The sequence below is a fragment of the Megascapheus bottae genome, chromosome 5, assembly GCF_031878675.1.
Source record: "Megascapheus bottae isolate mThoBot1 chromosome 5, mThoBot2.hap1, whole genome shotgun sequence".
NCBI classification, from domain to species: Eukaryota; Metazoa; Chordata; class Mammalia; order Rodentia; family Geomyidae; genus Megascapheus; species Megascapheus bottae.
In genome coordinates this window covers 13701751-13716695 of record NC_143513.1, presented here as the reverse complement: position 1 = coordinate 13716695, position 14945 = coordinate 13701751, and positions in this window count along the sequence as shown.

The window sequence follows — 14945 nt, the reverse complement described above, 5'->3', positions numbered from 1 at the left end:
ACCCTCTCAAAGAATAGCAACTGTTCATTGTCAGCAATTTACCTGGTTACTACTAACGTGTCAATAGGTTTAAATACTACAGAATTCAGGTGGCCATCTATGGAGATATGAAATCAGAGGGAGCCATGAACCTTGGCTACTTCCCCACCCATACAGACACACACCCCACCACTGAGGTTAGAGCTCAGTCTTCATGCACTCTTGTGTTTATGGCTTTCCTGCTCAAAATTGATACTTTAAAATTTGCACCATGTCACCAGTCCATCATTTGGCTGATTAATTAAGTAGGGAGTCCTATAGACTTTTCTGCCCAGGTTGACTTTGAACTGTGATCTTTCAGTCTGAGTATCTAGGATTATAAATGTAAAACATCTGTTGAAAAGCCCATTCATAGCTCTTATTCCCTCGGCTTTCACCTGGCCTTTAGGGAAGGTGGATGATGTGGCAGAGTAAAGTGAATCAATACCAAATTTTCAACATTCAAATAATCTCTGTGTATTAATGTAGCTACCTTCCTCCTCCTCCTCCTCCTGTTGCTATTCTTTTGTCTTCTACATTTCTTCTTCTCTTTCTCTATTTAACCTCCTTTTTCTTATACTTACTGAATGTGTACTTCTCTTCCTTCCAATACTTTGGTGCATTGGCAGATGGTAGCTTCAGAGGAAAAAATAAACTGTAACAGAGTTTGACTTTCAAACACATACTTTGGCATATTAGTTTCTAACCTGATAATATCTTAATGATTAGAGTGTTTTTTTTTTCAACAAAGAATCACATGAAATAAGTATGCTGTCTCACACGTACCATTCAAAGAAAAAGAAATCATGCCACAAGAGCTGTAAGGGGAATGGAGAACATTTGAAATTTTTTTTTGAGTCTTATCTTTTCAGCAACCATAGAAGAATGTCTTTTCTTTCAGTTTTCCAAGGATATGTTACAGTTCTTTAAGTAATAATATGAAGGACAAGTTGATGAATATAATGCATCGTGATTAATGTTATCCCTTTCAGCATTCTCACCCATTCATACCAATCCCCCTTCTCTCACTCTGCTTAATTTTGTTAGATGCACATTAAATTCTTCACTGCCTTCTCCCTCTCTTCTCTTCTTTGTCACTTCCTCTTCCCTTGACCCCACCCAAACTCTTTGAAGTACCTGTTTTCTGTTGCCTATTTTTAATATTGCCTTTGCTTTTCTAAGGAATCTACCATATGTCATTTAACACATTTATATACACTTGCATACCAACCCAGACTATATATGCATATGTATATATGTATGTATATAATAAACTAATCTATCTTCCAAATATGGGGGAAATGTATGAGAATTGCTTTACAGTTATAGGAAACAATCTTTAAGCATCATGTAGGGTAAATGATGACGGATAGTTTTCAATGTAATGTAGGGTTTTTGATCATTCCTCTTAAAAAATGCCAATAAAATGTAAACCCAAATCTAGACATTTTCTAAGATGGAATAGATACCATGGGACTTCTGGAAGATTACATGCTAAGGGTCACTTTCTTATTTATTTACTTATAGTTTTCTTTTAAATGAAAAGGAAATAATTTATGAAATGACTTTCATGGCTAGCAGTGTGGGAAAGGTGAATAGGTCTAAGTTAATTTTCTTCTCTATTTCAGCACTTTTGCGAGGCTCAAAAGGAAGTAAAACCCATCCAGAAATTTTTTTTTCTCTCTTCAAGTTTTCCTTTTCCCATCTGAGCAAAGCCTGGAAGTACACAGACACATTGGGGAGCGTTCCCACTCAGTGGGCGGAACATCTGCAGCATCCATGGACCACCAGAAGCGGAGAGAGAAGGGAGCATGTGGGGGCGGGGGCGGCTGATTATGAAACACAACCTGAGAGCTGCTTATATCCAAATATCCAGATGAATGGCCTAACCTTCAGGTTACCTTTTGCATTATATAAGAATTCGAAGAGCCCCTCACACTCGCCTTCAAAACAACTTTTCTCAAAAAAAAATGGTCATGCAATAGCATTCACAGCATGTGCTCAGACATTTTTTCCTTCTGTGAGTTCCGGGGCACATTCTGTTTCACACATCATCACCCTCCGTGGATCCTAGGCTGGATGGACTCGTGGGCTGCTTCCCATTTGTCTGTTGTCGTCATTTTTTTCAGGTGCCCATGTGAAAGGCTGAGACTGGAGGCCTGTTCAGAGAAAAGGGAAGCACAGAAGAGCAGAGATGAATTCATTAGAAAACATCAGGGGCAAAAGGAGCCCTGGAAATGCAAATTATTATCATTAGAAAGTAATATGGAACTACTGAAGGAACATTTGAAAGAATACTGTGGTCTAACAAAACAATCCTGCAATCTGCATTCAATCAAAACTGACCAAAAATGCTTGCAATGATCCTTTGTATCGTTGGGAGCCAAATGCTTTCTGGAACTCATGAAGAAAGCTTTGCACAGTGGCATATTACCAAGAGAATATTAGTGAAACAATAACCAGCCTTAGAGTCGACTTTTCCAATAAAGAAAAGACTCTACAACTATAAGGCTCAAGCTATTGAGAGACAAAATTATTTACATACCTGTCATATGTTTGCAGATGAGCTTTATTGGTCATTTTTTCCATGGAACTCAACATCCTGCCTAGCAAATAGCCTATGTATGTGAATAATTTAAAAATCAGCTTGTAAAGTTCTAAAATCATATGAAGTATAACTATACTTAGAAGACCGGACATAAAAAAAAATACCATGAACTGCTGTTGGAACCTGCATAATTAATTTTGATTCAGGGCCAATTTAATAATTCTTTTATGTGCAGTGGTATTGAAACTCTATTACTTTTACTCTCATAGAAAACAAGATATAAGTTCTTTATAGATTGTGGTTTTCACTACTAGCTTTTGGTAAAGAACCCTCATGAGCCTGAATCTAGTCCATATATATCTATATCTAGATATATCTAGATATATATCTAGATATATGTGTGTGTATGATTAAATTTCAGGCAAAATATTTACATCACTCCTTAAAGTTCACACGTGGGCATTCATAAGCATGGAAACCCCCTTGGGATGCCACTAGCACTCCTAAGTTGTATTTTGTGAAAAGACCACTCATCCATGGGGAACATAATAACTTCCCAAAGTTCCTGACATACTAGCATTTAGTGTGCTTGGGAAACCAAGTTCTCATTCATATATTATATGCTTGCATTAGAAATAGACCTTATATAGCATTTCAACACAATATCATAGCTAAAACGATATCAAGACCCAGCAAGTTTCTTGTCAAAAATGAGATCCAGTGAAAGGGCCATGAAATAATTCAAAAGTGTTACATCTTTTATTCTATATTTGTTTTCCTGAAACAATTCTTAAGATAATTAGTGAAAATTAACAGTCAAGCAAAATGTAGCACTGAGGAATAGAGATAATGCTAATGGTGATACCTTCTGGAAACCCTCCTCCTCCTCCTCCTCCTCCTCCTCCTCCTCCTCCTCCTCCTCCTCCTCCTCCTCCTCCTCTTCTTTGCTAGTCCTGAGCTTGAGCTCAGGGTCTGAGCATTGTTCTTGGGCTTTCTCAAGGCTAATTCTCCACCACTTGAACCACAGTGTCATTTCCAGCTTTTTCTGTGTGTGTGGTACTGAGGAATCAAACCCGTTTATGTATGTGCTAGGCAAACACTAGGCTAAACTCCCAGCCCTCAAAATACACTTTTTTATAAATATGAAATGAGTGGTATTATAATATGACTAAAAGAGGTGGGGTTTTTTTGGTATATTTTAACTCTGCAGAAGTATTTTTCCTTTGTATCCTGGAGGAATTTTTCTTAAGAATTTTCTATTTTGTTATCATTGCCAGCCTTGCATAATAGAAAGATAGTGCACTAAAAATAAAGATATTCATGTTTAACTTCCATGCTTCCCTTAAATAGCCTTCCTTTTACCTTTTATCTCCTCCTCTCTTCTCTGTTCCCCTCCTTCTTCCTCTCTCTCTCTCTCTCTCTCTCTCTCTCTCTCTCTCTCTCTCTCTCTCTCTCTCTCTCTCTCTCTCCTCCCTCCCTCCCTCCCTCCCTCCCTCCCTCTCTCTCTCTCTCTCTCTCTCTCTCTCTCTCTCTCTCTCTCTCTCTCTCTCTCTCTCTCTCTCTGTCTCTGCTTCCATTCCTTCCTCCCTCCCTCCCCCTCTCTCTTCATTCCTTCTGTCCTTCCTTCCCTCCTTCTTTCCTTTCATTCAAAGAATAATGCCACTTAAATTTCTTTGAAGTGTTATCTCTCCAATTCAAATAAATATACTCCTGCAATTAACAATTAGTTTTGAAAGTGCTACAAAATATAGGATTAAAAATGAGAAGATTGAATACTGTTTCTGAAGGATGCAGTGTTTTAAAATGTTTAGAAATATATTAACTTGTGCTGAAATTTCTGCCCAATAAAAATGTGGTTAACAATAATAGTGGCATTATACAGAAAATCAGAAGAGGAGCCATCTAATGTGAGTTTAATAAACTAAAATTATTAAAATTCCTGTTACTCTAGTGAAGTATCTCAACAAAAGAACTGAAAATAGTCTTGTTTGTGTGTGTGTGTGTGTGTGTGTGTGTGTGTGTGTGTGTGTGTGTGTGTGCGCGTGCGTGCGCATTTTTCAATTGGTAATGGGGCTTGAATTCTGGGCTAGGGCATTGTCCCTGAGCTCTTCAGGTCAAGGATAGCTCTCTACCACTTGAACCTCAGCGCCACTTCTGGTTAATTGGAGATAGGAGTTTTATGGACTTTAATGGTCTAGCTGACTTTGATCTGTAATCTTTAGATATCAGCCTCCTGAGTAGCTAGATTATAGGCATGAACCACCAGTGCCCAGTGAAAATAATTAGTTTTATGTAGTTTTTTTTAATCTGAATGTAATTATCCAGCACTAAAATATTTAATTTTCTCTATTCTAACAGCTATTTGGACACAAAATATCTAATATATATTAGGGATTGTCAATTTGCTGCCATAATACCAATTCATTGAGTCATCCATATGCATAAATTCTCTTAAGCAGCTTTTATTTCCATTTCCATTTCCTAACTCATTCCCATGAAGTAGAGTATCTAGTTTTAGACATAATATATAGCTTTTAAAGGTTATATGGTGGTTAAATGTAAGGAGGAAAAGCATGACCATTAAATACAGAATCTGTGAAACCAGTAATGAATGCCAAGAACAACATGAAAATACAGGTGTTTAAGTGAGAATACCATTAAAAAGTACAGAAAAAAGAAGCCCGGAGTGGTGGCTCATGCCTGTAATTCAAGCTACTCAGGAGGCTGAGATCTGAGGATTGAGATTCAAAGCCAACCTTGGTGCTAAAGTTCATGAGACTCTTATCTCCAATTAACCACCATAAAAACGTAAGTGGTGCTATGTCTCCAGGGGTCAAATGGTAGCCTTGAAGTAAAGAACTCAGGGACATTGCCCAGGCCCAGAGTTCAAGCTCCAGGACTGAAAGAAAAAAAAAGCAAAGAAAAGAAAGTACAGAAAAAAGAGATTCTCCTAAAACCTAAAATTAGAAACTCATATACTGGAAAATAATGCATCATATTACAGGAGGAAATTAAACATGAACACTGAGCTGAGACTGAGTTATACCTAAAATCATTGCCACTTAGCAGGCTGAGATCTAGAGGATGGAAGCTTGAAGCCAGCCCAAGGAGAAAAGTGCATTAGACTCTTTCTCTCCAAAATCAACAGTAAAATGCAAGCCTAGAGGGCTGGGAGTTTGGCCTAGTGGTAGAGTACTTGCCTAGCATACAGGAAGACTAGGGTTCCATTCCTTGCTATGACATGCACAGAAAAAGCTAGAAATGGTACTGGGCCTCAAGTAGTAGAGCTTTAGCCTTGAGAAGGTCTAAGAACAGTATGCATACCCTGAGTCCAAGCTCTAGGACTGCCAAAAAAAGCAAGCCTGGATGTATAACTCAAATGATAGCTGAGCAAGCAGGTTCAGTTTGGCTATACCTGGGAGGCTGAGGCAAAAGGATATTGAGATTAAACCCTATGAACTACATAGTTGTGAACGCAGGGCCTCAAGCTTACTATATGACCTCATTGAAAAATTTACTAAAACAGCTTTTCCTTAACTCACAAACATAGGTATGTAACTAGATAAAATTAAGTATATATTAATGAATTTTATTTCACTGATCAGTGTACTATATGCTGAAATTATCATATACTACTCCACAAGTATGCGTGATTTGTATCTGTCAATTAGACTGAGCAGATCAGAATAACAGAGCTACAGTTAGTAAAGAAAACAAATTATACAGACTTACTTTCTGATTTCTGCTATTTCAACATCATACTCCTTACTTATTTCATAGACATCTCTCACATCAAATAATAACCATTGGGTTCTTTAAAGCTCCTCTCCTTGTTGGGCTTCTTGTACTGGATGTAGTAATGCTAAGTATATGAAACAGGATAGAACAGAAAAGAATATCCCCTTCTTGTATTGCAAGTGATGTAAATAACCAGCTCGTTTCTTTTTTGATACTGACATCTATTGGAAAGCAGAAGAACATGTTTGTGTGTTTGTTTCTCAGAGTCAAATAAAATTTAATTCAATTCAAATCCTAATTTAAATAAAAATTATATCTAAGAAATTAGTTCCAAAAGAAATGCACTCATTACCTGATTTAAATAATTGGAATCCATGTGTATGTTACCTTTATAATGACTATTGGGGAAAAAAAAAGAAAAGCATTTCAGTTGCATAATTCTCTCCACTGCCTTAAGATAAATGTATATGTGTTATCAATCTTAAAACTCTCTTTTAAAGCCAATAATTGTCACTGAAAAAGGATTGGATACATTGTAAGAATCACAGATTTTAAGTAATACAATAGCTCACTGACTTTAACTGGGCACACATGGTTCTGTTCCAGGGCACAGAGAGCTGAAACTTAACTAATATATTACAAAAATATATTTTAAAGGAGAAATTTAGAGATTAAATCACTGAAATTATTTCAAAAAATTTTCTTTGTGTATTCAATGTTTAACAATTGGATTTTATGGAAAAATAGATAGGAGTAAGTTCTGGCATAATTTCAAGTTTTCCCTGCCAATCTCTGAATAATTTTCTCATCATTTCTACCAACAATACATAAAGGAAATGAGTTTTATGAAGTATTCATTCATTAGGTCTGTGAATATTTGCTTTAAGACTTTTCAAATCAATCTTGGGGCTTGAACTCTGGTCCTGGGTGCTGTCCATGAGCTCTTCAGCTCAAGGCTATCTTCCTACCCCTTGAGCCACAGCACCACTTCCAGTTTTCTGGTTGTTAATTGGAGATAAGAGTTTCACATTTTTTAGTGCCAAGGCTGGCTTTGAACTGCAATCATAGATCTCAGCCCCCTGAGAAGCTAGGATTACAGGCATGAGCCACTTGGGCTGGGCTCTTTAAGTTAGTTTTAAATTCTTTAAATTCCAAACTTATTTTTCCTTGAGGGTGTTACAAAATATTAAAATTAGGCAATTTGTACTCCTTACCTCTTTTATGTGAACCCTATTTTATCAGCTATATTAGTTTTTTTTTTATTATCTTTAAGTAGCTGTAAGAAGGAAGTGGCATAATAAATACAATGCATCTTCATCAGTGCCACATCCTTCAATATTGTCACCCCGTTCAACTCACCCTTTCCATACTTTTTTTAATTTTGTGGTTTACACAAAAAATTCTAAACTACATTCTACCTTCCTTCCCTTTTTCATTACTCTACGCTACTCCTCTTGATCCCACTCCAGCTTTTACATGGAGTCATTTCCTGGTGTTTATTTTAATGGGCTTTGACCTAGACTTTATTCTCTGGAGAGCTCAAGTAGAGCATTAGTTTTTAATGGTCATAATTCTATACTCATTGCCTACAATTTTACAGTTTTATATTTACCAATTTTGTCCTTACTTCTTTATTTCTCTTACATTATTACAATTTTTTCCTGCTATATTCATAATACCATTCCAAATCTCAGAGTGATAATTGATGGACCAAAAGCAAAACCTAACTTGACATGATTATACAGGGGCAAAGATCTTATTCATACCGTTAAAATAAATCAATGAGACTTTAAAAATCAATCAGTCAAATTATATAGTCAAGTAACAATTTGGTCCATAAATGTAATATTTTCTTCTTTCCTATAAGATCAAATATACTATACTATTTATTTATTTTTGTTTTTTAAGAAAAGTGCATATGGGTAACCTTGAAGAAACATTGCATGCTTTTATTCTTTTTCTTTCTTGAGTCATTCAAACAACTTCAATAACACTAAGCTGAAAAATCTAAAGCCAAGTTTAGTGGCCAGAATATCCTCGAGATTGTAATAAGTATTCATTGTTAAGGCTTCTATATTTCAAACAGAAACTTTCAGATGGAATCTTGCCTCTATGCCATCCATCAGTGGATAGAGCTCTCTACTATATTTATATGTTAGACTCAAGCAGTTACACAATAAATAACACTTTTCACAATCTCCTTGAGATGTACTTGTGAGTTTGAGATTTGAGGTTGCTTCATGCCTTCAATATTTTTTCCTATTAGTGGCCTAGAAGTGTTGGGTTATTTAGATACATAGAGGGGGTTCTCCCATTTTGGAAGTCTATTGTTTTCATAATTTCAGCCTTTCTCTGAACTTCTTTTATATATTTGGCAGGAGATGCCCCCTGAGTTTCTCAGAATTCTTGATACTATTGAGGTGCTTAAAATAGTTAAAACAGTTTGGCCTATTGGTAGAGTGCTTGCCTAGCATGCATGAAGACCCAGGTTTGATTCCTTGGTACCACATACATAGAAAAAAGACAGAAGTTGTGCTGAGGCTCAAGTGGTAGAGCTCTAGTCTTGAGAAAGTCCAAGGACAGTGATCAGGCCCTGAGCTCAAGCCCAGGACTGGCAAAAAAATAATTAAAGGAATGCTGTTTTACTTATTAATAAGCTTGATTAGAAATAAATTCTAACAGGCAAATGGGAGAATAGGAGGTAGACTATAAAAGAACTAAAAAATCTTGCTATGTAATGAAAGAAATTACTTGTTGGTTCTATACATTATGCATCGATAAAAGGCAGGAATAGACACAATCTTCCACGCAGAAGAATTCAAAACAATGTTTTTGTTATGGTAGGAAATATAACCATAGAGAAGTAGAATTTAGCTCCGCACAGCTTAAGTGCAAGCTGTGCATAATGACATTGAGCAGAGTATGGCATAGGAAGGGAAGAGTGCAGGGGCAGCATTAATGAATGGTGCTTTGGCAGGTAAGCAAGGTCAAAGTGATAGTCTATTCCTTTGACATAATGGTTGAAAATGGCACCTTGCCTCTGGTCTCCCACGCACAGTCAACAACTCAATTTAATTATGATTTCATTTTAAAAATTCTTTCAAATTTCCACTGACATTCTACAAAATCCCTGATCAGTTATCTTTTAAAGATTTTAAGGAACAATAATGCTTCCAAAATTTATCATAGCCTAGAGAACTGGAGGAAGACATGTTGGCTACAGGGAAACAAGTAAAGAAATAAGATGAGGTCTAAAAAAATTGAATCACTCCAAAACTAATCTCCAAAGAAACAACTATCCCATTAAAACATGGGCCAGGAACTTAAAGGAGACTTCCCTGAAGAAGAATAAGAATGGCCTATAGACACATGAAGAAATGCTTGACATTGCTGGCCACAAAATGAATGCAAATCAAAACAACTGTGAGATTCTACCTCCCTCCAGTTAGAATGGCCATGATCAAGGAATCTAATAGCAACAGATGCTGGTGGGGATGTGGTCAGGAGGGATCACTACTACACTGTTGGTGGGAGTGCAAACTCATTCAGCTACTATGGAAAGCAGTATGTCAGTTCCACTATGACCCAGTGATTCCACTACTTGGCATTTACCCAACCATCCAGAAACAAGGACATACTAAATCCACTAGCACAACAATGTTCATTGCAGCACTTATCATAGCAAAGATATGGAACCAACTTAGATGCCCCTCCGTAGATGACTGGATTAACAAGATGTGGTACTTATACACAATGAATTCTATGCTGCCATCAGAAAGGACATCGTCGCTTATGGAAGGAAACGGAAAGACTTGGAAAAAATCACATTAAGTGAAGTAAGCCAGACTCAAAGGAACATAGCTCATTGGTTTCCCTCATTTGTAATAATTGGTACAAACTTTGGACTCTCCTAGCAGAGGATTACAATAGGGCAAAACCTAGATACAAAAGGCCATATAGAATGAGGCTAAATGAAAGGACCTTCAGGATATGGTAACAAAAGCCATATAATGTATGATTGTTGTTCTTAATGCACTATGTTATTTCTCATCTCTTTTGTTGTTCCTTGGGTATTCTTTTTGTTATAGTATCTAACCTTGTTATCTTTTATATTGTATATATGTTTATTTGTTTATTTGAAATAGGAAAGGAAATGGGGGAGACCAAGATGAGGGGAAGGGTGCAGGGAAGGAATGGGGACAAAAACATGAGAAGAGGTATCAATGTTTTTGAAGTAATGAAACTTCTATCTGGCAAATATAACTATAACTCTTCTATTAATTACAATAAAAAGAAAAAAAAGAAATAAGTTGAGGTATATTTGATCATATTGCAAATACAGTTAAAAAATATACCCTGAAAGATTAATTACTTGGTCAAATTTCAAATTGATATAAATATCACTTACATATTCCCAAATTGCTCATCATTAATACTAGTGAAATGTATAAAATACATATTTCCCTCAAAATATTGATCAAGCAAATTATTGTCAAACTTCTAAAAATTATTAAATGAGACAGTTATAATCATATTCAAATATCCTAATATGGCTTTTTAATAGGAAATTTTAGTTCTTTTTCTATATCAGTGTACTAATCAATTATTGCTTGAGTCATCAAAAGATTAAATCAATAGAAAACTTACTCTTCAAACCCTCTCCCTGTTACCTATAGAAATCTTATAGAACATGGCAATTAATTTTCTCTTCAAACAAAAGATCCAGAGATAAAGTGGCTCCATATTTAGCAGTAGAAGCACTGAAACATTAAATTCCCTCCTTGACCTCTATGTCTTCAATAGCCAACTTCGTACAACGGGTTGTTCCTGTTTGGTCACAATATAAATGCCACCATTAATTATACAACAAGATGTTTTCTTTCCCATATCCACTGTAAGAAGGAGAAAGATTTTGGTCAACCTTGAAGAAAGAGTTAAGGCAACTCAAGTCCTATTGCCCTCAGCAGCCGAGTAACACTTGCCACTATACATTACAAATGCTCATTGGCTTCCAATTTTTCTGGAAGTAGTTCATTACTCTGGAGCTGAGAATGAAGAATAAGGCATAATAAGGATCCATTTGACTTTGTGTAAGAGCAATTTCCCTTATTTAAGTACTGCCTGGAGAGAAATAAAACAAAGCCTGCCAAGGTCCCTTCTAAATCTTAAGATTGGACATATATAGCCATATCACTAAAAGAGTACATGTAATTATTTACAAATTACCTGCAAAACTTCACTTAAGAAAGCACCTGCAGAAAACTAAAGTTAGATCCTTCTTTGTCACCCTGTACTAGAATTAACTTCAAATGGATCAAAGACCTGGAGGTAAAACCTGACACACCAAAAACTTTACAAGAAGGAATAGGAGATACACTAGGCCTCCTTGGCACAGGTCGAAACTTTCTTAATAAGGACCAAGAATCACAACAAATCAGAGAAAGGCTGGATAAGTGGGACTGCATTAAACTGCAGAGCTTTTGTTTGGCAAAGGACATAGCTAGTAAACTAATTAGGAAGCCTACAGAGTGGGAGAATATCTTCACCAACCATACAACAGACAAAGGCCTCATATCTAAAATATATCAACAGCTCAAAAAATTGAATCAATCCAAAACTAATCTCCAAAGTAACAACCATCCCATTAAAAGATGGGCCAAAGACTTAAAGAGAGTCTTCTCTGAAGAAGAAACAAAAATGGCCTATAGACACATGAAGAAATGCTCCACATCTCTGGTCATAAAAGAAATGCAAATCAAAACAACTGTAAGATTCCACCTCACTCCAGTTAGAATGGACAGGATCAAGAAAACTAATAACAACAGATACTGGAAGGGATGTGGCCAGGAGGGATCACTACTACACTGTTGGTGGGAGTGCAAACTCGTTCAACCACTATGGAAAGCAGTATGGCAGTGCCTCAAAAGACTAAACATAGAGCTCCCCTATAACCCAGCAATTCCACTATTTGACATTTACCCAATCATCCAGAAACATGGACATACTAAATCCACCAGCACAACAATGTTCATTGCAGCACTATTTACCATTGCAAAGGTATGGAACCAACCCAGATGTCCCTCAGTTGATGAGTGGATCAACAAGATGTGGTATTTATACACAATGGAATTCTATGCTGCTGTCAGAAAGAATGACATTGCCCCATTTGTTAGGAAATGGAAAGACTTAGAAAAGATTATATCAAGTGAAGTAAACCAGACTCAAAGGAACTTAGGCTCAATGGTTTCCCTCATTTGTCATAATCAGTAGAAACCTTGGGCTCTCCTAGCAGAGATTTGCCATAGAGCAAAACCTTGATACAAAAGGCCATGTAGTAGGATGCTAAATGAAAGGATATTTGGGATATAGAAACATAAGCCATATAATGAGTGATTGTTGTGCTTAATGTACTATGTTATCTCTCATCTCCTTTGCTGTCCCTTGGTTATCTCATATTGTTACAGTATCTCACTTTGTTACCTGATATATTGGATATATTTGTATTTGGTTATTTGAAATTGGATAGGGAAGGGGGAAAACAAGATAAGGGGTGGGGGTAGGAGAGGGAAATGGGGACCAAGACATGTGAAAGGGTATCAATGTATGGGAATTAATTCACCATCTATCTGGCAAATATAATATAACCCTTCTATTAATTACAATAAAAATATATGAAAAAAAGGATAGCAGTTATTTTTAAAATAAGAAAGGACTTATTACTATAACTGTAAATTAGTGGTGCTATAACCCAATCTGGTAAATTTATACCTGTAAATAGATGAGAGATAGTTATCTACAGAAAACTTGATATAAACCATCCATTATAAAAGCAACAACACCTATAGGGGAAATACCCTCCCATCTTTACATCTTGACCTTACCTTTGTACCCAGTGCAGATGTCAGCAAGCAGACATCAAGCTGTGGGCTTTCAACCTGGTGGATGTATTCATACTGCCCAAGAGATAAGGACAGGATTCAGCAGTTTAAATGATCTTGAATGCTATTTTGTGATATATTAAAATTATTGGTATTGAAAATATCAGTATGCATAAGTAAAGTGTCCTTGGCCATCACCACAATCATTTCTTTCCATCTTGTTCATGGCAATTCTTTAGCCCCACACTGGCAGACTTGAGTAATAGTAACATAGCAAAACCAAAAATGTTTACTGGCCAGCATTTTAGAGGAACTGACCCCTGATCTACCACCAGCGAGGAACTGCCCCTAAAGGACTCTTTTAGGGGCAGGAATCAGCAGCGTACCTCTGGTCTTGAGATGTTGGTTCTCTGTCTGCCTGCACACACGAACTTCTGCACTCTCTTATCCTCCTGGGACAACTGATAACCCCAGTGGAATTTGCTGCTAGAATAACTTTCTCAGATGGCTGGGATGAGCTCAAAACAATACAAAAGTTGCCCCAAGCCTGAAAGCTGAAAATAGTCTCTTGTTTCATTGTCACTTTCAAATTATTTGCACTACATTCTTCCTGAGAGCCTGTCAGAATTTCTTCACTATCATAGACAATGACAGCACAGCTTCCCTGGTGCAAAGTTCATTCAATTGTATGGAAAGAAGTCCCAGTGGACAGGTTTATTAAAATAAATAAGGCACCTAAATGTGCCTCTTTGTCAATTAGCATTATTCAAAGCATTCTTATTCTCTTATGGGTTTTCTTTTTAAAAGTTTTCTGTCACTGGAGCCACAACTCTACTAGTTTTTTTTTTTCTGGTTATTTTTTGCCAGTCCTGGGCCTTGAACTCAGGGCCTGGGCACTGTCCTTGGGGTTTCTCAAGGCTAGACCCCTACCATTTGACCCACAGCACCATTTCTGGCTTTTCTCTATGTATATAATACTGAGGAATTGAACCAGGGTCTTTGTGCATGCTAGGCAAGCACTCAACCACTAGTCCAAACTAGGTATCACTTTGAACTCCAGCTAGGTTCTGTAAAGACAGGAAAGTGCCATCACACCCAGCTTTTTCTGTTGAAGTAGAATCCTGGAGTACATTTTTGCTGAACTTTTCCTTGAACCACTATTCTCCTTGTCTCCTCTAGAGCAACTGGGATTGCAGGGATGAGCTATGAATGAGTACCTGGCTAGAATTTCTGTGTCTAAAATTTCACTAATGCTTTGTAATTGAAATAGGAAACAGTTGGGGCCGGGAGTTTGGCCTAGTGGTTAAAGTGCTTGCCTAGCATGCATGAAGACCCAGGTTCGATTCCTTGGTACCACATACATAGAAAAAAGCCGGAAGTGGTGCTGAGGCTCAAGTGGTAGAGCTCTAGCCTTGAGAAAAGTCCAAGGACAGGGCTTAGGCCCTGAGCTCAAGCCCAGGACTGGCAAAAAAAAAAAAATAGGAAACAGTGATCTCAATGGCATAATATGAAAAACTTTATTTTCTTTCCTATTATTGTTAATTTCTTTTTATTTTTGTTAGTCCTGGGGCTTGAACTCAGACCCTGGGCACTGTCCCTAAATTTCTTTTGATCAAGTCCAGCACTCTGCCATTTGAGCCACAGCACCACTTCTGGCTTTTTCTGTGTATGTGGTACTGAGGAATCAAACCCAGGGTTTCATGCATGCTAGGCAAACACTCTACCACTAAGCCCCATTCACAAACCTGAAAAGCTTTTTTTTT